Here is a 22,745-nt window from a genome sequence, read left to right on the forward strand (position 1 = left end):
ACACTTTTGAAGCCTAAATATTTTTCTTAACTGTATGAATTATATTCACCTGGAAGTCAGGAGCCATGACTTGGTCACTAGGCATGATAGTAAATTTGTTCCAGATTTAATCAACATCAAATGACTTCTTTTTTAAAGATTCAAAAATGTCCCCAGGTGAATTATGCCATTTTTGTATAATAATATACTTCTAAATTTATATTATGTCACTGTGATGCTTCAAGTCAGTCTTATTCCTTACATACTTGTATATATCAGAAAAAAGATATCTTTATTAAGTACATTTAAAACTCTCCATCTTATTAAACATTTTAAAAAATTGTTTTAAATGTTTCTAAAAATTTTTCTAAAAATAAATGAGCAAACATGGTATTTTATTAATTTTATTTTAAACAAACTTTATATGATCTTTAAGAGATGATAGACATACATTAGTTAGGATACAATATAAGGAATTAGAAGTAATGTGGAAGCCCAGATTGTATTCTTTCTGAGTTGTTGGCTTAGTGCGTATTTCCTGAGAATCAAAATATTATACTTAAGTTTCTTAAGGGGCCCATTTTTAAAGTAAGTGAATGGTTACTTTGGAGACTTCCACTTAGTGGCACCCATGCTCGTGGCAGACAATGCTTCTGCCACAAGTAGCTAGGAAAGATGGATGAAATATGATAACCATCTACTTGGAGATGGTGGAGAGCTATTCAGGTTAAGATCCTAGACAGGAAAGAATCACAGAGGAAAGATTAGAAACCAGTAGACAATGACACCTTTAAGTGCTGAAATAAAGTAATTGTTAATCTATACTTTACACATACTATGCCATTCTATACACAGTGAAAATATTCTTTAAAAGTGATGGTGTAATGAAGACATGTTCACACAAAGAAAATCTGATAGAGATTTTTCACTGGCAAACTCATACTCAAAGAAATAGTAAAGGGAGCTTTTCAGGCTGAGGGTAGGGGATTTAGCCCAAAAGTAGGTGAAAGGAAAATAAAGAAACTGATCAGGTGAGAAAAAGATAAAACAAATATTAAGATGGTGGATATTAAACTAAATATATCATTAATTGCATTATAAATAAATGGAGAATAAACCCCAATTAAAAAATTGTCACGATAGATGAAAAGGTAAAACACAACATATGCCACACATAAAATGTAAATATAGAAATGATAAAGAAAAAAGCAGAAAAAGGTAACAGTTACTATAAAAGAAAGGTAGTATACTTATGTTTTTATTTAGTAATACGTATTTTAATATTTCTATATGGTTATAGATAAACATATTCAAAATCATAATGGTAGACTTTTAACTGATGGAGCAAACAGACAAAATATTGTAATAACATGGATGATCTGAACAACATGATTAATGAAATTTTGATGTAATCGACATTTTCAGACCACTATATCCGGCAGTGACAGGGCACACATTTTTCATGTGTATATAAAATATTTACCAATATTCACCAATTTACCAATATGCTGGGTCATAAAACAGGTCCCTAAAATTTCAAAGCAATGAAATAATTTATGTATATTTTTTTAAAATCTGAAAATTTAACTAGAAAATTAAAAAATGTTTAGAAATTTAAAATGACACTTATCTAATAACACAGAGTTCTAAGACTACATTATAAATTGATAAATATTTTGAGCTGAACAATAATGAAAATCAAGCAGATTGAACTTGTAGAATGTAACTAATACTGGCCTTAGGGAGAAATTTATTACTTTAAGCTCATATATTGGAGAGGAAAGGTTAAAATTTATCCAGTTATCTCAGGAAAATGGATACACACAGAATATTCAAAACTGAGGAAATTAGAATAAAGGAAATCTTAAAAATAAGAACAGAAAATAATGAAACACATATCAAGCATATAGCAGAGAAAAGCACAAATCCAAAAGCTCGTTCATTAAAAAGACTAATAAAATTAATCATCATCTAATCAATCTGTTCAAGTAAAAAAGAGAAAAGGTACAATTCACCAAAATAAGAAATGAAAAAGGCTAACCATAATAGATTATACAAACATGAAAATATAATAAGAAAACATTACAAATTTATAACAATGAATTAAAAAATGCAGAGCAGTAGACAATTTCCTGAAGGTAGAACACGTATTAACAAAACTGACAAAAGAAGAAATAGAAAATTTGAATAGTTGTATCTATAAAAATATTTAATACATTACTAAAAGCCTTCCGATAAAGAAAATGTCAAGCTAAATATTTTCACTAATGAATTCTTCCAACCACTTAAAAAATAAATAGTTCTAATATTGAACAAATGCTTTCAGGATACAAATAAAAGGCAAAACTTGTCAGTGTTTTAAAAGACCATCATAACCTTTATACCATAACCTGAGTTAAATCAGATCCAGTGATATAAAGGAAAAATAAAATATTCAAAAGAGATTTTATTCTAGGAATTAAAGACTGAATTAACATTTGAAAATCAATACATGTAAACCCTAATGTGATGGCATAGAAAAGATATGCCTTAAGATAAACCCAATAAATACTATAAAGCTTTTCATAAAATTCAACACCCATGCATTATAAAAAATGCTAAGCAAATTATTAATAGAAATAAACTTCTTTAATATCATAAGAATGATTGCCAAAACAAACATATGCAAGCCTATAAAAACATCTGCCTATTCATGAGTTGTCAACATCTTTTCCTTGGAGATGTGGAATGAGACAAAGATACCTATGCTACCAATTCTATTCCATATGGTGGTAGAGGTTCTAGTCATTGCAATAAAGCAAGGAAAAGAAAAGCATAAGAATTGGAAAAGGAAGAAATTAAGCTGTAACTATCTGGAGAGAATATGATTATGCCCATAGAAATATAAAAGTATTTAGAGACAAGCTATTAGAAATAATGCTAAGGTCATTATATATCTATATAATATATATATATAGATATATAAAATACACATATATATACACAAAAATAAATTTTATTTTTATATGCCAGCCACAAATAATTGTAAATGAAATAAAATACAATTTACTAAAGTATCATAAAATTTCATATACTAAAGATAAGGATGCCTCAGACTTCAACAAAAGAATGTACAAAATATTATTGAGAGAAATTAATGAAGACCTAAATGAATGGAGGATTATAATAGGTTTATGGTTTGCAAAATAATTTAAGATTTCAATTTGCCCAAAATAGATCTATAAACTGAAAGGAATCACATTTAATATACTAGCATGTTAGTTTTGTTGTTGTTTTGGTGGAAGTTGATAAACTGATTTAAAAATGCCAAAAGGCAGAGGGCCTAGAAGGGTCAAGACAGTGCTGAAGAACAAAGCTAGAGGACTTGCACTATCAGATATCAAGAGTTACTATAAACCTAAGGTAATGAAGATGGTGTGGTATTGGTGTAAGGATACCCAAACCAATGAAACAATTAGCACAACATGTCAGCCAGAAGCAGACTTCCACAAATATACCACTTGTTTATAATAAGCGAGACACTGCTGTAGAGTGAAGAAGATGACAGCCTTTTCAATAGGTAGTTTTAGGTAAATTGGAAGATTATACAGGAAAAAAATTAATCTTATATCTAATACCATGAAGATGTATGATTTCTAACTGGATCACTGACCTGTGAAAGAGAAACCAGTCAACGTTCTATAAAAAAAAAAACACACAACAGAGTATCTTCATGACTTTGAAGTATACAAGGTTTTTTAAACAGGACACAAAAATACTAGCTGTAAAGAGGAAAAAGAAAAACTAATTGTGCTACATTTAATATTAAGACTTTCTATTATTTAACAACATTAAAATAGTGAACATTTAACTCACAAAGATAGGACAAAGGACTCATTTTTTAAAATGGTAAAAAAATAAAAAGAGAATGATCACCCAGTTGAAAAATAGTTAAACAACTTAAAGTGTCACCTTATAAAGGAAGATATCTACATAGCCAACAAATGTAGGAAAAATAACTTATTCTCATTTGTCATCAGGGAAGAAAACTTTAAATTGCAAATAAATAACCATTACATATACATCAGAATAGCATTACAATTAAAGGACTTATAATACCAAATATCATAAGAATTTGGCAAAACTGGGATTTTTTTATACTGCAGTGGAGCCAAAATGGAAAAACACTATTGAAATCACTCTTGTAACCAGCTTTAAACTTGGCAGTATATACTAAAATTTATCATGTGTACACTTTGACACATCAGTTCCACTCCTGGATATATGTCCAAAGGAAATATATATGTAGTAGTTCATCAAAAATTCTTTAAAAGAATGTTCACAGCTGTATTATTCATAAGAGGTAAATACAGGAAGTGATTTAACAGGATAATTACATAACTTATTTAAATACAGTATGGAATATTTTACAGTAGATTATCATAAAACAATAAGAATAAAAGATGTTTTATTGCTACATACAACAACATGATTTTGAAAGTTATAAGTTAAGGCACTGATTACTTTTGGAGGTGTCAGTGACTAAGAGTGGAAAGTGAGGCTTTCTGAGATGCTGCTAATACTATTTTTTTTTTTAATTTGAAGCTACTTAGAATGGGTGAATAATTATTGAGCTGGTGTGTATGTTATACTTTACATAAAATGATTATTCAAAAATATGTTTTTCAGAAAAATAATAGAGCTCTTTTATAATAAACAACACAAAAAATAGCAAAACATTACATATTCTAAGTTACCCGTTGTCACAAGTAGGCTTAGTGTATTTAGGTGATATAAACAGCGTCCATTAGTTAATAGACTACTACATGAAACAGACAATCTTTTAATCAAACACCATTTATGCTTGAGGTAGTGGTGCAAGAGGAAGAATTTCTTTGGTTGTTTGAATGGCTCCAATCCTCAGAGGCTTTTTGGAAGAAGTTATTTTTCCATAATCATCTCCTTTACACCTTTTTTACCTCTTTACCTGAAGGAGCAGTTCAGGGAGAAGAACATGAGAACCTTGAAGGCAATTTCAGAAAGTAGTCTTTACTCCTTGTTTCCCCCTCCCTTCTAGTCTCCATTTTCAGAAAGTATGCGTGTTTCTTTTTGTAGTTTGGGGACAAAATTTAGCATTGGAGTACGTTAACATTTCATCAAGAGTAAACATTCATTTAAAGCAATTATTCTGTGACCCAAAGCTTAGCAGTGGGCTGTTTCATAGCAATTAACAAATTGACTGTACCAATACCTTAAAATAAGACGTATGCGATTTTTTTTTTAACCATCTTTAGTCATGGAATTTTTGGATTCATGCCATTACTATCAGATGTCTACTTTCAGATAACTCTGTCTGAAGTCATATAAATCTGCTAAAGATTCTTCATTTATGAATAACCAGAAGACTGAGAGATTCTAGCTCCATAGAGCCGGGGAGTTTTTAGTGACAACTACAAAAAGCTTTCTAAAGGGGTTCTATGTTTCCACTCTTGCTCCCTTCCTGCCCCCTTCACTGTCCTCATGGTCTGCTCTTACTGAAGTAGCCAGAAAAGATATTTTTATTGCCATGCACACAACTCTCTTAATAGTTTCCCATCGAATTTGTAATCTGTGTTACCATGCCTATCGATACGGTTTGGCTCTGTGTCCCCACCCAAATCTCACCGAGAATTATAATAATCCCCACATGTTGTGGGAGGGAGCCAGTGGGAGGTAACTGAATAATGAAGGCAGGTTTTTACCATGCTGTTCTTATGATAGTCAATAAGTCTCATGAGATCTGATGGTTTTATAAAGGGGAGTTCCCCTGCACATGGCCTCTTTCTTGCTGTCATGTAAGACGTGCTTTGCTCTTCCTTTACCTTCCACCATGATTGTGAGGCCTCTCCAGCCAGGTGGAACTGTGAGTCCATTAAACCTCTTTCCTTTATGAATTACCCAGTTTTAGGTATGTCTTTATAAGCAGCATGAGAACGAACTGATACACCAATGAAACCCTAGTGCTTTAGGTAGTGATGTGTTAGTAAATGTTTAACAACCCACTCTCTGGGGGTAGAAGAGTCCTGATTTGTAGCATTTACTGATTTCCATGGTGTAAATGCTCCTACCATGGGTAACTTTAAGATACAAAAGTTCAACAAGGAGTTCGCAAAATTCCTGAAAATTTAACAGTAAGGCTGTGTAACCCTCTTTGAGCTTGCTCCAGCACACTCCTTGATCTCAGCTACCCCTCTGCCCTAATTTTATTCCATCTCCCACCTTGATTATCCCATTTCAAGCTTCTTGTTTCTCTCCTCTTACTCTTTAGTCTAATTTTTCTTACAATTCTCTACTTTTTTATATTAGAATATAAACTGTGTGGAGGCAGGGATTATATCCCAGAATCTGGAAGGGTATCCAGAGCTATGAGCCAAAGATGTGTCTTCACATATGCTTAGCAAGGATAGAGCACTGTTATGCATCAGTTTTTGTAGTCACACATGTCACTCAGAAAATTCCAATACAATATTAGTGAATAGGGGAGATTAATTTTTCACAAACTTTCTTTTTTGCAGAATAGATCCTGTATTGTTATTCTAAAGAATGAATACCTTTGAAATGTTTCCAGCTTCTAACTGAGCTTAATTTGTTACAAATGAGTGAGAGAGAGAAATGAAAAGAAGGCATGCTTGCTGATTAATCAAATTAAAGGAGAAGCATATATTTTAACTTTGTCTTAAGGTAGCTTATCATCTTAGCGAGCAGATTAATAGCTTTTCATGTCATTAGGTTATTTTTGCTATGGTGGCCCTAAAATATTGATAAAAGAAAAAGACTGGCCTCATAACCATGAATTGCCCATACAAGTATAAATGTGCAGTTAGAGAATGTCCTTCAGCAATGTACTTGTTTTAAACTTATCTAAATATATTTAAGTCACTAGGGAGTAAGGGCACATGTATTGCCTGTCAGAGAGCAGAGACAAAAGAGATAAAGACAGAAAGCAGATGGAAGAGAAATAATTTCATCTTACTGCCTTTGGAAGCAGTTTTTACATAGACAGACTTCTATTTATGGATTACGAGTTTAACCCTTTAGAAATAATGCAATTTCTTTAAGGGGTAAAGGTGTTATCCATTTTTAGATTCAACTGAATATGAAATGCTCAGTGGTTTCTGACTAAAAAAAATCATCTCATCTTTTCTTATCTCGGAATGTAAGAACCATTAGTAATTAGTTCCAGAAATGAACAAAAATGATGCAAAGCAGATATTAGGATAAACAATATATTCAAACATTTCTGTCTTTCCTTGTACATGCTGGTTGCTTTGTGATCCATACAGATCACCCAACAAGATACCTAGGCTGAGATGTGGAGTCTATCTTTTCTTCACGATATCTTTAGTGCTGAGCCTTGAAAATGAGGGTTGTATTTTCATGTGCAAAATGGGAGGTTCTAATGTCATTGCCTAATGTTTACAAAAAGCTGAAAAGGAAAAACTGATTTTATCTGAATAGATATATTCAGATACATTCTTCTCTCTCTCTCTTTTTTTTTTTTTTTTTTTTTTTGAGTTGGAGTCTTACTCTGTTGCCCAGGCTGGAGTGCAGTGGTGTAATCTCAGCTTCTGGGCTCACTGCAATCTCTGCCTCCTGGGTTCAAGCAATTCTCCCTCCTCAGCCTTCCAAGTAGCTGGGACTACAGGCATGTGCCACCAAACCCAGCTAATTTTTGTATTTTTAGTAGAGATGAGATTTCACCATGTTGGCCAGGCTGACCTTGAACTCCTGACCTCAAGTGCTCCTCCTGCCTCAGCCTCTCAAAGTGCTGGGATTACAGGTATGAGCCACCATGCTTGGCCATATTCTTCTCTATATTGTATATTTCAAAATAGCTAAAAGAGATTTTAAATATTCTAACCACAATAAATGATAAATATTTGAGGTGATGGATATGCTAATTATTTTGATTTAATCTTTCCACAATGTACACATGTATCAAAATGTTACTCTATACCCCACAAATATATAAAATTATTGTCAATTTAAAATAAAATAAATCTTACCAAAAACTGTATCTGCTTTTTGATTTATCTGCTTTCTGTTGATGTTCTGGGAGGGTATACAACATATGGGTAAATGGCTACTATTCATGCCATCCTACCAATAAAACAAAGGGACAGTATCTTATGTGTCCCTAGGGTAGAGACAACTAATATTTCCCCTCCTTCTTTCTTCTTTTGCTCTTGTAGTCTAAACTGTCTGGAATCCTGCTAAGAGTGTATTCAAAGAGAATGTTTCTCTTTCATCTCTTTGCTTTGTGCATTATAAGCAAAAGATTTGGGGATTAGCTTCCAAGAAAACAGGTTTTTCACCCTCAGACACACTGTTGTTTATAATTTCTATGTCACAATGTCCTACGTAGCTTCTTACGGCAGCCACCTGGGGGTTTATTACCAGGTGAACTTGGCTACATCCAAACTGATTAAACCCTCAAGCAGGGCCCACATTGCATCTGATTTCCATCTGATACTGAACAAACAGCTGAGGAGAGAATTATAGAAAGACAGAGGCTCCATAGCCTAGAAGTGATCCTTTGACTCTTCTGAATATTCACAAAATCTCTTCCCCAAGATGCCTGTTTTCTAGAAGGCCTACTATTGGTCTGGTTGGAATCACTAGCACCGGAATGATCAATACTGCCTTGACTCTTCCAGTGGTCCCTGTGGGACATTTCTTGGTCTTCTATCACTCCCCTAGATAGGGAAAATATGTCTTACCTGTTTCCCATAGTTTATTTTTCTAGCTTGTACTGATTTGAGAGTCACTTAGTTTACCTTGCCTCTTTGTTCCCCGTGATAACTGGTTTCTAAAAATAAAGGCACCTGGTGGAATGCACTTTATTTTTTATCTAACTGATTTAAATCAGTCAGCAATTTGCCTAGCAATTTGTTATGTTAGCATCTCAGCTCATATTTTAGTCATTTGGGTTGCTATAACAAGCAACAGAAATGTATTACACACAGTTCTGGAGTCTGGGAAGTCCAAGATCAAAGAGTCAGCAGATTCAGTATCTAGAGAGGGCTATCTCTGTGCATCAAAAATGATGCCTTTACCTATGTCCTCACCGAGTGAAAGGGACAAAAGTCCCACGTTGATATTGCAGTATATCTCATTTATCAGTAAACGATTTTTCCCTATCTCAGGCTATTTTTGAGACCCCTAATAAATATCTATGTTCTCTCAGAAATATGTGAAACTCAAATTTATATAAAACAAAAGTAATAGATATGCCTTAACCCTTAATTGGTTATCAACCAATTCCTGTCTCAAATGATCAGTTTTACTGACTTTTTCAGATTTGTTCCAATGACTCCTGACTCCCACGTAAAAATGTGAGGGTGGAAACTATTATAAAGTATCTTAAATAAATACCTATACATAATATTTTAAATGTTAAAAGAGTAAAATATCATTAGAATATAATACTCAGTGCTGGCAATCGTATAATGAAACAGATAAATCTATACCTGGATGGTGACAGTGAAAATTAATACAAATCCTTATAAAGATATTTAACAATGTGTATCTTATTTTGTAAACATTTAATTTTTCCACCTAACAAGGAAATAGCACTTGCTTGCCTAGTTTATGTACAAGTACTGTTAACAGTTTTGTTTAAAATAGCAAAAACTAGAAACAAGTAACAGGTTAGATACAAAAGCTGTAGTACTTTAGCACAATGATATATAGCCAATTAAAACAAAATGTTACAAAAATGTTAATGAGGGAGATATGTTTTATGAACATAAGATATGACTCAGTATAAATACATAATCTATATCCATCTGGGTCACCCTGACCCTCAAAAATCCAGTTGAACTTAACCTAAGCCTTGTGTCTATGGTCCTGTGGGAGTCCAGAAGCCAGATAGCATGTTTGTTATCTTTGAGTCTGCACCTTACTTCTTCATGCTCGTTTTCAACCTTTTGCTTTGCATCACCTGGACTTAAATCTCAGTGCCTTCACTAGTTTCCACAAGAAACCCATTCACAGAAAATAGTTGTGTTTTCTAAAAGTCTGTGTTGAAGACTCAGGTGGGCAGGGGTGGAGGCAATGGCTGTATTACTGGATGTGAAAATTATAGAGAGGGTTACAAATTGTAATATGATGCTCTGCGATCTCCTGGCTCCACTGTCACCTTCTCTTCCTTCTTCCTTTCCTTTCTGTCCCTCACCCGTCACTTTAAAAAAAAAGAAAAGAAGGTGGGGCGTGGTGACTCACGCCTATAATCCCAGCACATTGGGAGGCCGAGGCAGGCGGATCACGAGGTCAGGAGATTGAGACCATCCTGGCTAACATGGTGAAACCCCATCTCTACTAAAAAATACAAAAAATTAGCCGGGTATGGTGGTAGGCGCCTGTAGTCCCAGCTACTCAGGAGGCTGAGGCAGGAGATTATAAATCATGCTGCTATAAAGACACATGTACACGTATGTTTATTGCAGCACTATTCACAATAGCAAAGACTTGGAATCAACCCAAATGTCCATCAGTGACAGACTGGATTAAGAAAATGTGGCCCATATACACCATGGAATACTATGCAGCCATAAAAAAGGATGAGTTTGTGTCCTTTGTAGGGATATGGATGCAGCTGGAAACCATCATTCTCAGCAAACTATTGCAAGAACAGAAAACCAAACACCGCATGTTCTCACTCGTAGGTGGGAATGGAACAATGACATCACTTGGACACAGGAAGGGGAACATCACATACCAGGGCCTATTGTGGGGAGGGGAGAGGGGGGAGGGATAGCATTAGGAGATATGCCTAATGTAAATGACGAGTTAATGGGTGCAGCACACCAACATGGCACATGTATATATATGTAACAAACCTGCACGTTGTGCACATGTACCCTAGAACTTAAAGTATAATAATAATAATAATACTATAAGGAAACACATTAAAATTAGTAACAGTGGCTACTGGTGATTAATATAATCATTAATGATTTTTATGTTTTATTATATGCTCCATATTACATGGATATACACAAACATATATTATCTGTTTACTTTCAGTTACAAAGAATACAGCTCAACTAACTACATAAGATATAGCATATTTTATTATAGGGTCATACATATACTGTTAAGTTATATTCTGATGGTTATTTATAGTAACTGCATATATTTTTTTTTAAATTCAGACGTATGCTTACCCAGAAATAAGTATTTATTCTCTTGAAACATAAGAACCTTCAATAAGCATAAGGAATAAAAAACTTAAGCTACAAACACCTTGGCACATTCCAAGATAGAATGCAAATAGCAAATGTTCCAAGGTAATTTTCACATTCTCAAGTAAATGTATTATTTTTCTTGATCTTTCTCTTTCTGTAGCTGAATATGTTATGGACTTATGCTAAGCTTTCAACTGCTCTGCTCCAATGCCATAATGTTTGCAAGTCTCTTCCAAGCCAAACCACCTATATTATGCTGTATCACAGCACACTACGTGTCTTTAAATATCTATTTCATTTATTACAAAATTTGACATCTGTCTTAAAGCATATCTGACTTTAAATTGAGCAGTTTAAAGTCACTCAATATGGGGCTGTGACTTAGTATTAGACCAAGGAAAAGGCTGTATGCTAGCATGTAAGGACCTTAAAAAACAATTTTCATCTGTTGCTAAGAAAACAAAAGTTGGCTTTCATGTTGTGAATTTTAATGAAAAAAATTATGTGGACTTTGCTTCACAAAGATATTTATGGAACTGGAGAACTCATTTCTACTTTTTCCTACATGCTGTCATTTGTTAACTCTCCATATCAATCTGAAAAGAATTTTGTAATGTATAGAAATGCTAAAACAAACAAACAAAAATAAACAAACAAAAAACAAGCCTGAATACGTTAGTTTAACTTTTTACTTGCAATAGAAAAAAGGTTATGTGGTAGGAGAATATAGTTAGATGTGTCTTGTTTAAATTTTACATTTACAACATTGTTTTGTGACAGTGGTCAGAAATGATTAAAAAGGTTTGTCTAAATTTTTCTATAGGCATTTCGACCATCATATTGATAATTAGAGGAATGCTATTAAAAACTGAAAAATGTCTTTCTCTTTGATTATCCCATATTAATTTCTACCAATTATTCTCCATTCACAAAGCCAAAAGGAAAAAAAATGACATTTATTTGTTATGACCACTACACAGTTCACACTGCTTGAAACATTCCCCTCACTGAACTTTTTAAAGAAAACCTCCTTATCTTTCAAGACCTAACTCAAATCCATTAGTTTCAGGATATCTGCTCCACCTGCAGGTGATGTCCTGAATTATATCTATTACTTTTTTCAAGCCCATTTCATGTGTGTGTGTACATGTGTTTTCATTTTAAAAAAAAACACTTTTAATGTTTTCAAAGATGGGAAATTAAGCCTTATATTTCTTTGGAACTCCTGCAATACACTTAAAAATGGGAATGAGTATTTAAAATCCTTAATCATTGATTCAACATGAGTTCAGTATCATCAAAACAAATGATGGCTGCCAATAACCAGTATATCCTTACCATATGCACAAGTTAAATAGCTTGCTATAAGGTACTTATACACATGTAATTTTGGCGTAAGAAAATAATAATTAAACAAGGAACAAAGTAAATAATTTCACTAGTGTGTGTCATTAGACTATAATTTAATAAAACTTTATGCCTAATAAAATTAGAAAGTCATAAAGCAAATGACCACTGTTTATATCTTCTATAACAAAAGAAGACATTGTCAAGTTCCATATTACTAGAAGACAGACCGTCTCCATACAATATTTTGAAAACTGAGCTGGCATTCCCGTTATTAGCATAAATCAGAGGCAGATCAATATGTATATATTTGATTGTTAACAACAACAAACAAGAAATATTAATTGTATGTCCAATTTGTGTCAGGGGCAGTGAGTGCTAAGGGTTAGGAGGGATATGTGATGTGTAATCTATGATTACAAATCTCCACAAGTCCTTTCCTGCCATTTGAAGCAAGGCAGCCCAAAAGAAAAGCTAGAACCAAGAGATACTACACTTGAGTAATAAATAACCCTACGAGCCGCTTTATTAGGAAACCAAATGGTAGTACTATTTGTTTTTGGTATCTTTTGCTTTTCATTATTTTTCATATAAAAGTTGAACTTATGCTGTTTTTTTTTTTTTTTTCCTCTCTCTCTCTTTTTTACTTTGCAGCAGAGACAATTTATGGATTCAATAATTTCTCACATTCTACTTGAAAAATGTTTCTTTATCCAAAGGTTAACTCCTTTAGGAGTACAAACCTCTAAATTTTCCCTGTTGCTGTATTAGTCGGTACAACTAGATTCACTAGACTCATAAATCTATCAATTTTCTAGTCTATAACTGTGTAATCCCTGAAATCTCATAGATATAAATGGAATTGCTAATTTTCAATAAATCTACAGAAACAGGTAATAGTGTCATGGACCCCCAGTTCCAATCATTTTAGCTATAATAAATGATACCACAGGGGACTCACTTTGGGTCATAAAATTTACTGATCAGGATACAGATTTTAACCCCCAAAGTATTTTACAACTTTCTCTTCTTTGCTACTTTAAAGTATGGATTCTAAGAATGATTTCTCACTTAAAACTGGTTATAGATAGGAAAAAGAGAAAAATAAATTTAGTTTTCGAATTTAGTATCCACTATTGTAAAAAGACAGCATCTAAGTAACGTTCTTGAAGTTTTTTCAAATATAGTATGTGTATAGGTAACTTAAAACTTACACATATTGAAAAATAGGAGATTGCTATTTATATTCTTATATACAAAAATGTACCACAACAGAAATGTACTTTTCTAATGAATGATAAGCTTATCATTTTAAAACCAGCTCCTTAACCATACCATACCAATTAAATACTTTAATTTATTTGAATATGCAAATATTTTAATTTACTTAAATAATTACAAAATATTTTCCTACTGTTCTTTAAAAGTGAAGTAATATACTTTTCACTTGATGTTTTTATACTGTCGTTGTAAGACTTTTACCAGTATGTCTAAAACTCCATAATAACTCCATAATAACTTAGATATATTTTACCAATATGTTATTAGACAGTAATATGGTAAAATATGTCTAAACATGTCCATTTTACCAATATGTCTAAAACTCCATAATAACTACCACAGTAACTCCATAATAACTTAAAAATGAATTAAAGATTTTTTTAGATGTATCTCCAAGGATTTTTTCAGCTCTGCAACTATGTGTTGCACATAGTTATATTAACAATATTATAAACAATATTACTAAGAAATCACATTTCAAATAGCATAAGGAATTGGTAAAAAATAAAATGTTCAAGGGTATTCTAAAAGTAACATTTCAACAAAAAATAATTGTGAAAGGTAAAAGTTGAATTTCATCCTAAATGAATGTTTTTCCTCTGTAGTATTGAAATCTTTAAAGTCTTTGAGTTTCAAAGGATAAACTTTGGGATTTCGTGGGTTAAACTCAAAGTGAGTGCGTGACAGAAGGGGTGGATTAGCTATATTCTTTGCTGTATTTTTATAACTAAAGCTAGTATGATTAGGGAAGTTGCAATGCTAAATCAGTATTTTCTCATTTGTCTACCAGAAAGCAGTCTTACCAGAAATGCACATACATACGATTTTTGATTTGGTTCCAGTGGTAATGTGTCAAGTACCAGGCAATAAAATGCAGATCTAGTAACATTTCTTCTTCTTTTGTGGATAGCTCATGGTAACATTCAGACAGCTTCTCTAGCTTTTTTAATGCACATTTCCCTTTTTTCTATGGGACAAATTGAGTTGCTAGTAGATGCTAACTAAATAAGTCATATAAAAGAAGTGCAATATATAATTACTTCGAAATAGGTCTTACATGTGTGTTTCTAATATAAATAAGCAATAGGGGAAAGTTAGGATTATCTGAAACAATTGGAATTATCTAAGAGAATTCTTTTTAAAAGCAACTATTTATTTATTTATTTTCCTAAAAAGTTCTGGTAATCTTGACAAAAAGATTGATTTTACTGGTCAGGTCAGTACCCTTATTAAAATTAAACACTCTGTCATACAACAGAAACTATGCTGAGATACAAGATGGATCACAACATGTTGAGAAATATGTGAATATGCTTTTATGCCCCCATAAATATTTATTAACAGCACACGTTTGATAAATATATTCTGAAGAGTAACTCAAATATGTCATATTTAAAGCATTTCAGAGAGGTATATGACTTCTGATTATCTCATTGAAAGTAGGATTGAAATTTCTAGGGTCAAAATCATTACTGCTGTTCCTGACTTTGCCACTAATGACTGGGCTCTAGCTATTATAATTTAGCAGACTAAGTAATATCCTGTTGACCTTTGGAGAAATAAAACATTATTCACTAGTTCTGGTACTGATAGTATTTTTAGATACAGAATTGTCTTTTTCATTTAGCTGTGCCATATGTGTGAATATCACTGCCTAAATCTTTCATGTGCATGAATTAGCCATTTGTTTATTGTTAAGTCACTTATCTATTTATGTATTCCTATAACTTTGTTCCATAAGTCATTTCAACAGCATATAGGGAATATGGTTTGAATTCTTTCTTGGAACTTGGTAAAATAATTCCACCAAGCTTTTGGGAAGGTCCTGCCAAACGATGCAGTGGAGAAGAGAACAATTTTAGCCATGCACATGTTTTGTTGCAATGATGCCAAATGCCCATTGGCAAGCTAGACATCTGGATATTTGAATTAAAATTTCCTTTCTCCACAGATTTTTGTTACATGGGCAGACGTTGTGTCAATGAAAAGCTTTTGCCTGTTTGTTTGATGTCTTGAAACATATGAATACATATATGTGAGGCCAAATTGATAGACATCTCATTTAAAAGAGTATTCTTGAATTGACCCCTTTTAAAAATGATAAAAAAAATTTCCTCCAAAATCATAAAATGCATTCAACTGGCTGAACCAATATAAAAAGAATTCATTCTAAAGGACCTAATTCTCAGGTTTCTTTTTTTCAGACAGGTTATTTTCTTTGAAATATCATTTTAATTCATGGATTAGTGACAAAAAGAATGTATTACATCAAAAGACAGTCTGGTAATTATAGGTTTCCCAGCAGACTGAAACAGTGTATCACATTGTACACATAAAAACAGGAAAATGCTTGAGATATTATCATTTTATATTGAGAAACAGTTTAATTATTTAGAGTATGGTTTTATTTTTTCATATGCAGCCAATCATATTCTATTATTAAAAACTGTTGCCATGGTTTCTAGCTTGGAAAATTATATTTATTGTGTTATGGCAACATATTGGAGGTTTTGCTTTCACATTAAAAAAAGATTGAATAAAATTAGTTTTTCCAATAAATTAAATTGTGCTACACAAATGTATTTATAATTAGGACTCATTAAAAATATCCGGTATTGGTCCACTTTGCATTTTGAAAATTCTCAAGTTAGAACAAGAATCAGCCTCTTTTTCTTCATATTTCTTCAAATTAGCTCTGTTTCATCTCTTTCTTTTTGAAGTGTTTAGGGTTAATCCAAAAACACCTTGCAGGTGAGATTGCAATGTCTGAAGGGACAGAGGAGACTTGGCCATGCTTCTGCTCAGAATAGAGGAAGAAAAGTCTAAAAGAGAGAAGTGGATTCTGGGATGCTTGATCTATTTAATAAGTCAGGGAACTTTAAATTTCTTCAACATTTGTTTTCTATGGATGATTAGGCCTTATTGCTTTCCCATGCACCATCTCTTTGCCTCTTCTTTCAAACAAATTTATAATAATATATTATTTCGTTTTATTTATTACCTAGTTCACATTTGATCCTCAGAACCACTTTGTGAAACACATTTTACGTACCCATTTCAGAACGTGGGAAAGAACCTCTAAGAATGGCTGAAGCAATTTGCCCACCTGTCAGTGACTGGAAGCACCAGTGGAGCTATGTAAATCTCGGTATCTCAGAGCTAAAGTTAGACCATAGGATTGATTTAGAGAGGAGGCAAAGAACTTACCGTTTTTGAGCATTTACTACATGCTAGGCACTATGCCAAATGTTTAACAATATATTGGCTCATTTGGTCTACAAAATAATATATAAATTGACATGATCTTCATTTTACTGAATAAAAAAAGACAGAGTCTCAAAGAGGTTAATGTTATTTTTGGAAATTAATAATAGATAAAACTTTATAAGCATTGACTGCATGCCATATACCATGGTAATATGGATTGATTCATTTACTCTTTCTAATGACTTTAAAAATGAATAAGTATTCATTTTTCTATTTTTTAGATAAAAATGCCAAGATTTAAAATTGTGAAGTAATTTTCCCAAACTCAAATAGAAGAACTTGATTATGTCAAATCAACACTTTTTTTTTTTTTTTTTACTAAAAACATCAAAAATAGAAAAGTCAGTATGAAATCACTTACCTTCACAGGGAATGTGAGGAAAGAAGAGACTGGCTGCTAGGTATAACCAGAATGCAGCTATCTAGACCTCTCATTGCATTTTCTTCTCTTTCCAATGATACAGCTAGCCTTGAGTAACTTGATTCCCCATGATACCTTGCCAGGCACAAAGTGTTTCCTACTTCACTTTCTGAATTATGTCTGTGTTGTTCTAAGACTTGTGCTAAAGTCCTGAAGCCATTTCCCAGCCTGATGGTTGCTAGGCAGGCATATCTCTTAGCAATATATCTCTGCTATTGCTTTTCAGTATCTCAAATGAAGAGTAAGTAGAGATACTGAAAGACTCAGATCAGGCAATGTACTATTAAAATGCATTTTAGGAGAATATTTGAGGGAAAGGAAGTAATACTTCTGAATTACCTATGATTTTGAATTCTCTTTGGAAATATTACTCATAAATTATTAGTGTATCCAGATTTTCCCTGTACCTCAATGTCTCAACAAATCAAGAGTAAGTTGAAAATTTTTGATTCAATTTTATTTAGGTCTGCTCTGATCTTGGTTATTTATTTTCTTCTGCAGAGTTTGGGTTTGGTTTGTTCTTATTTCTCTAGTTCCTTGAGGTGAGACTTCATATGTCTATTTGTGCTCTTTCAGACTTTTTGATGTAGGCGTGTAAGGCTATGAACTTTCTTGTTAGCATTGCCTTTGCTGTATCCCAGATGTTTTGATAGGTTATACCACTATTATCGTTCAGTTCAAATAATTTTTAAATTTTCATCTTGATTTCATTGTTGACCCAGTGGTCATTCAGGAGTAGGTTTTTAATTTCCATGTACTTGAATGGTTTGAAGGCTCCTTTTGGAGTTGATTTCCAATTTTATGCCACTGTGGTCTGAGAGAGTACTTGACATAATTTCAGTTTTCTTAAATTTATTGAGACTTGTTTTGTTGCCTATCATCTGGTCTATCTTGGAGAAAGTCCCATCTGCTGATGAAGAGAGTGTATATTCTGCGGTTGTTGGGTAGAATGCTCTGGAAATATCTGCTAAGTTCATTTGTTCTAGGGTATAGTTTAAATACATTTTTTCTTTGTTGACTTTCTGTCTTGGACCTGTTTAGTGCTGTCAGTGGAGTATTGAAGTCCCCCACTATTAACATGTTGCTGTGTATCTCATTTCTTAGGTCTAGTAGTAATTGTTATATAAATTTGGGAACTCCAGTATTAGGTGCATATATATTTGTAGTATTATGGTATTTTTCTATTGGACAAGACCTTTGATCATTATATAGTGTCCCTCTTTGTCTTTTTAAACTGCTGTTGCTTTAAAGTTTGTTTTGTCTGATATAAGAATAGCTATATTTCTCTTTAAATATCAATGTGTTTAAATATGTATAATTTATGTACATGATTTAAAAATATGTATATTTCCTAGCACACAAATATACTAATTGGCAAGCAAGTCATGGGTTTTTACAAATATTAAAATATAATACTTGAAATGCAAATGTATTATGTTGAAGTCATGAACAAAAGGACAACTTTGACTATTATTCACTGAATAACTGAATGAACTACATTAAAATATTAAAACATAAAAGGCATACAATAACAAGAAAATAGACATAAGAAAACTCATTAATCTAGCAACATTTTAAAAATTTCATTTTCATTACTAGGAAAGAGAAATAATACAATATAGTCTTTAAAACTTATTGTGCTCTCCACAGAAGTATGTTTTCTAGCTATACCAACTCTGCTTGATGAGTTCAAGAGAGTAAAAGACAATTAGAGCCTGAAATCTGTGTAAAGAGGATAAGAGAAGATAAAAATAGTTGTATATAATGAAAGCACCAAAAACCACAAAGATGCTGTTGAGCTCAACAGTGAAAATATGAGTTTCTGTCACATCTATGGTTCCTCAATTTAAAAAAGTATTTTCCCTGCAGTGATGTGTTTTGGGTATCCATTGGGTTACATTTTGCAATGTTTTATCTTGATTTGGCTTATTTCAGGAGCCAGTTATTCATGGCTCAGCTGCAATGGGCTCCCATGTTAGAAGCCAAGTGCTGTCTCAAACAGTGGTGTGAAATATAGCCTTAAAGAGTGACTCTGAAATTAAGACTGTCTTCTCATTTTGAAAATTGCTGATTCCCATATTCTCAGCAGCAAAGAACTATGATTTACAAAGTGGTTAGAAACATGCCGTGTCCCACAACCTACTATTTGCAAAGTTTATTTACATAGACCTTGGTTGATTTGAGTTGTGGATTTTCTTTGTTGAATTCATAATTTTGTGTCAATGGGAAAAAAAGTTTGAAGAGTTTGGTAACCAAAAAGAAAGTCCTAGATCTCAGAAAATAATTTAAATTCCTCTGAGTCACATGAGGTTTAAATTTCAAGTTAAAGTATTCAAGTTTAATGCTAAAAATATAATTTTTAGTGCCTATCTTTTATCCTTCAGGAGGAAATAATTTAAGCATGGATATGGGAAGACATTGTTGTTGAGGAAATGCACAGAGCATTTCAGCACTGAATTACAGATAGAGCTATTCAAATTGTCAAAGAAAAATGCTCCTTTCAATTATGCACCTTCACTGTATTCTACTTCTATGTTTGATAATATTTTACACATTGAGTTTTACTTTTTCAACAGTTATTATGTTTCCTTGATCCTTTTCTCAGTATGATGCCTGACTGAGTCTCAAAGATAATACCTTGCAGATAGAAATATTTCTCTCATTGATTTCAAATAAACTCCCAATGTGAAATTGATACCCCAAATTTTAGATAAAGAAGGAAGAACCTGTACTACATAGCATATACAAAAAGAATTGGCACTGGTGTATGACTTTATTAAAAAGCAGGAAAGTCAATGAATGAGACGTCTCCTTTGGTACATCTGCAAGCAAGACTTTATTTTCATTGGAGCAAGCATGTTAAAAATTGGGAAGAAGAAAACATGCCTATGCCACTTGTGAATTTTAGCTACTATTTTTTTTCTGAAATTTTACAAAATTTCAGAAATTTTACAAAAATAAAGTGAATTGAAAACCTTAAACTCAATATAATGGTTAATGGTACATGTGAGGAAAAGACAGCTTGAAAATGTGGCATGAAATAAACAGATCATCACTTAGAAACATAACATTCACTAACCCTAGAGACACAATTGAAGTTCATACCAAGTACAAGGCCTGGGAATTTGGCCAAGAAAATTATCTCACGGGGCCTAGAGCTTGATTTGTATTTCACATAATATGAAGTGGCATTCATTACCTTGTAATTGATATGCAGATAAGAAGAAATTATTTATGGTACAATTAACTGGGAGGGAAAGAGTACCATATATGTACATATGGGAGAACTGAGGGTTTCTGACAGGACCATAAACCATAAAGAGACTTTTGACAATGATCAGACCTGTGAGGTAACCTGCTGCCTTGGAAATTCATTCAGCTTTATATACCTAATATATTTGTAATCATCTTTTAGTGTCATTCTTCAAGTGTGAACTGGATATTTATGAAATTTTCCCCCCTGACAAAAAGTGACTAAAATTGTTTTGATTTTTTGAAACATTAGTATTTCCAAGAGGATCTTAGAACATAATTTTTATGAGATGCTAATCAGTTTGGAGATGCTGAGTTGAATAAAGAAAATAGGACTCCTCAGAGCTTTTAATGTCTAATATATATTGTGACTTTCCAAGAGGATGTAAATTATACAATACTTCATAACTTATTTAACTGTAAAACTCTACTCTTTGGAATGCCTTTTTGGAAAACAACTGACAAAAAAAAAATGAAGAAGAAAGAGTAAGCTGAAATAACTATTTTTTAGAACTTCCACTAACAACTTGCATGTGCCTGCCTTTTACATTAAAACAGGCGATTTTCATGCAAAGCCTTCCCTACTTTCTTTTATCTTGCTTAGAACATCTCTGAACAAGGTTCTCCATCCTCATCCAGAGACTTTTCAGGGATGGGCGCTCCAGTTTGGTAAGGTAACCTGTTTTAAGAGCTTCCTCCCAATCTGTCAGTGGTGCTGGCACTGCCCAATCTTGCACACTTCTCACTAAGAAGCCCAGTTATCCAATTCCAGATAATTCCAGTACCAGATCACCAAGGTCTGCCCTGGGCTGCCAGCACTCCCAGGGCTGGTTTCACCTGCATATCCAGTAATGGGGAAATCATGGCTTTATGTTCTGGATCATGAACCAGAAAAACAAATAAGTCATAGAAATACTTCCAGCTTGGATGATTGCTACAAAAGACTATTAACATCTCGTTAACTCTTGACCTACTCATCTCAAATATGCTTTACTCATGTGGTTTTCCTCACCTGGAAGGCTCACTCTCTCCACTTTTCCTTTCCAAATACTTTCTCTTTGATAGCAGTAACAGAAATGCATAAAAGTTATGAAATGTTTATTATACAGTCAATATCTTACTTTGAATTAATTCATACAGGTTTATTCAACTTTTATTTTGAGAGTTAAAAAAATGAAATGCACAACCACCACTGTACCCATGGCTCAGAATTTATAGTTGTTAAAAATGGCAGCAGTTTTTCCTTTTTTTTTCCTAAAAAAGGAAAAAAACACTGTGCCTAAATATGAAATATTTTTATCCATCTTCTCATGTCCTATTTACTCTCTATTCCTAGCAGCAAAAACTACAGAGGCATGAATTTAGTGTGTCACCTCACATTTATGTTTATAGATTCTTTTCACGAATATGATTTCATGAAAAATATATGATATTTTGTGTGATTTTCATAAAAACCCATATAAATCATACCATATTGCATACACAGCATTTTGACACTAGCTGTTTACTCTCACCATTTTTGGTAAAGTTCTATTCTTATCAACATGGTCAGGGGTAGTTAGCCTTTTTTGTACCATGGGACTCTTTGGCAGCCCAGTGAACCCATTGAATTCCTTCTCAGAGTACATTTTAAATTTTTTGTAATAAAATACCTAGGATTCCAAAGGAACTCAATTATATTAAAATATAACTACAAAAAGGTAAAAATTATAGGAACATTTTTAAAATTAATGCATTAAACAGTAAGATCTAGTGGTGAATCTGTACTACTGTAATTTGGAGAAAGTGATGAATATAAACAATATTTCTAGATGTCTGCAATCTATGGATTTGAATCTTGACAGTCTCAGGTATGATTCAAGCCACTCTGGTTTGTTGCCTATATTTATAATAAAAGGAAATGCTAAAATTTCAGGTAGAGCTGGGACAATAATGGTGTAATTTTATTTTGATTCAAGTTCATAGGCCTCTTGAGTTATTTATATATTCTT

Source organism: Mandrillus leucophaeus, unplaced genomic scaffold (assembly GCF_000951045.1).
Source record: "Mandrillus leucophaeus isolate KB7577 unplaced genomic scaffold, Mleu.le_1.0 Scaffold547, whole genome shotgun sequence".
In the NCBI taxonomy this organism is placed as follows: Eukaryota; Metazoa; Chordata; class Mammalia; order Primates; family Cercopithecidae; genus Mandrillus; species Mandrillus leucophaeus.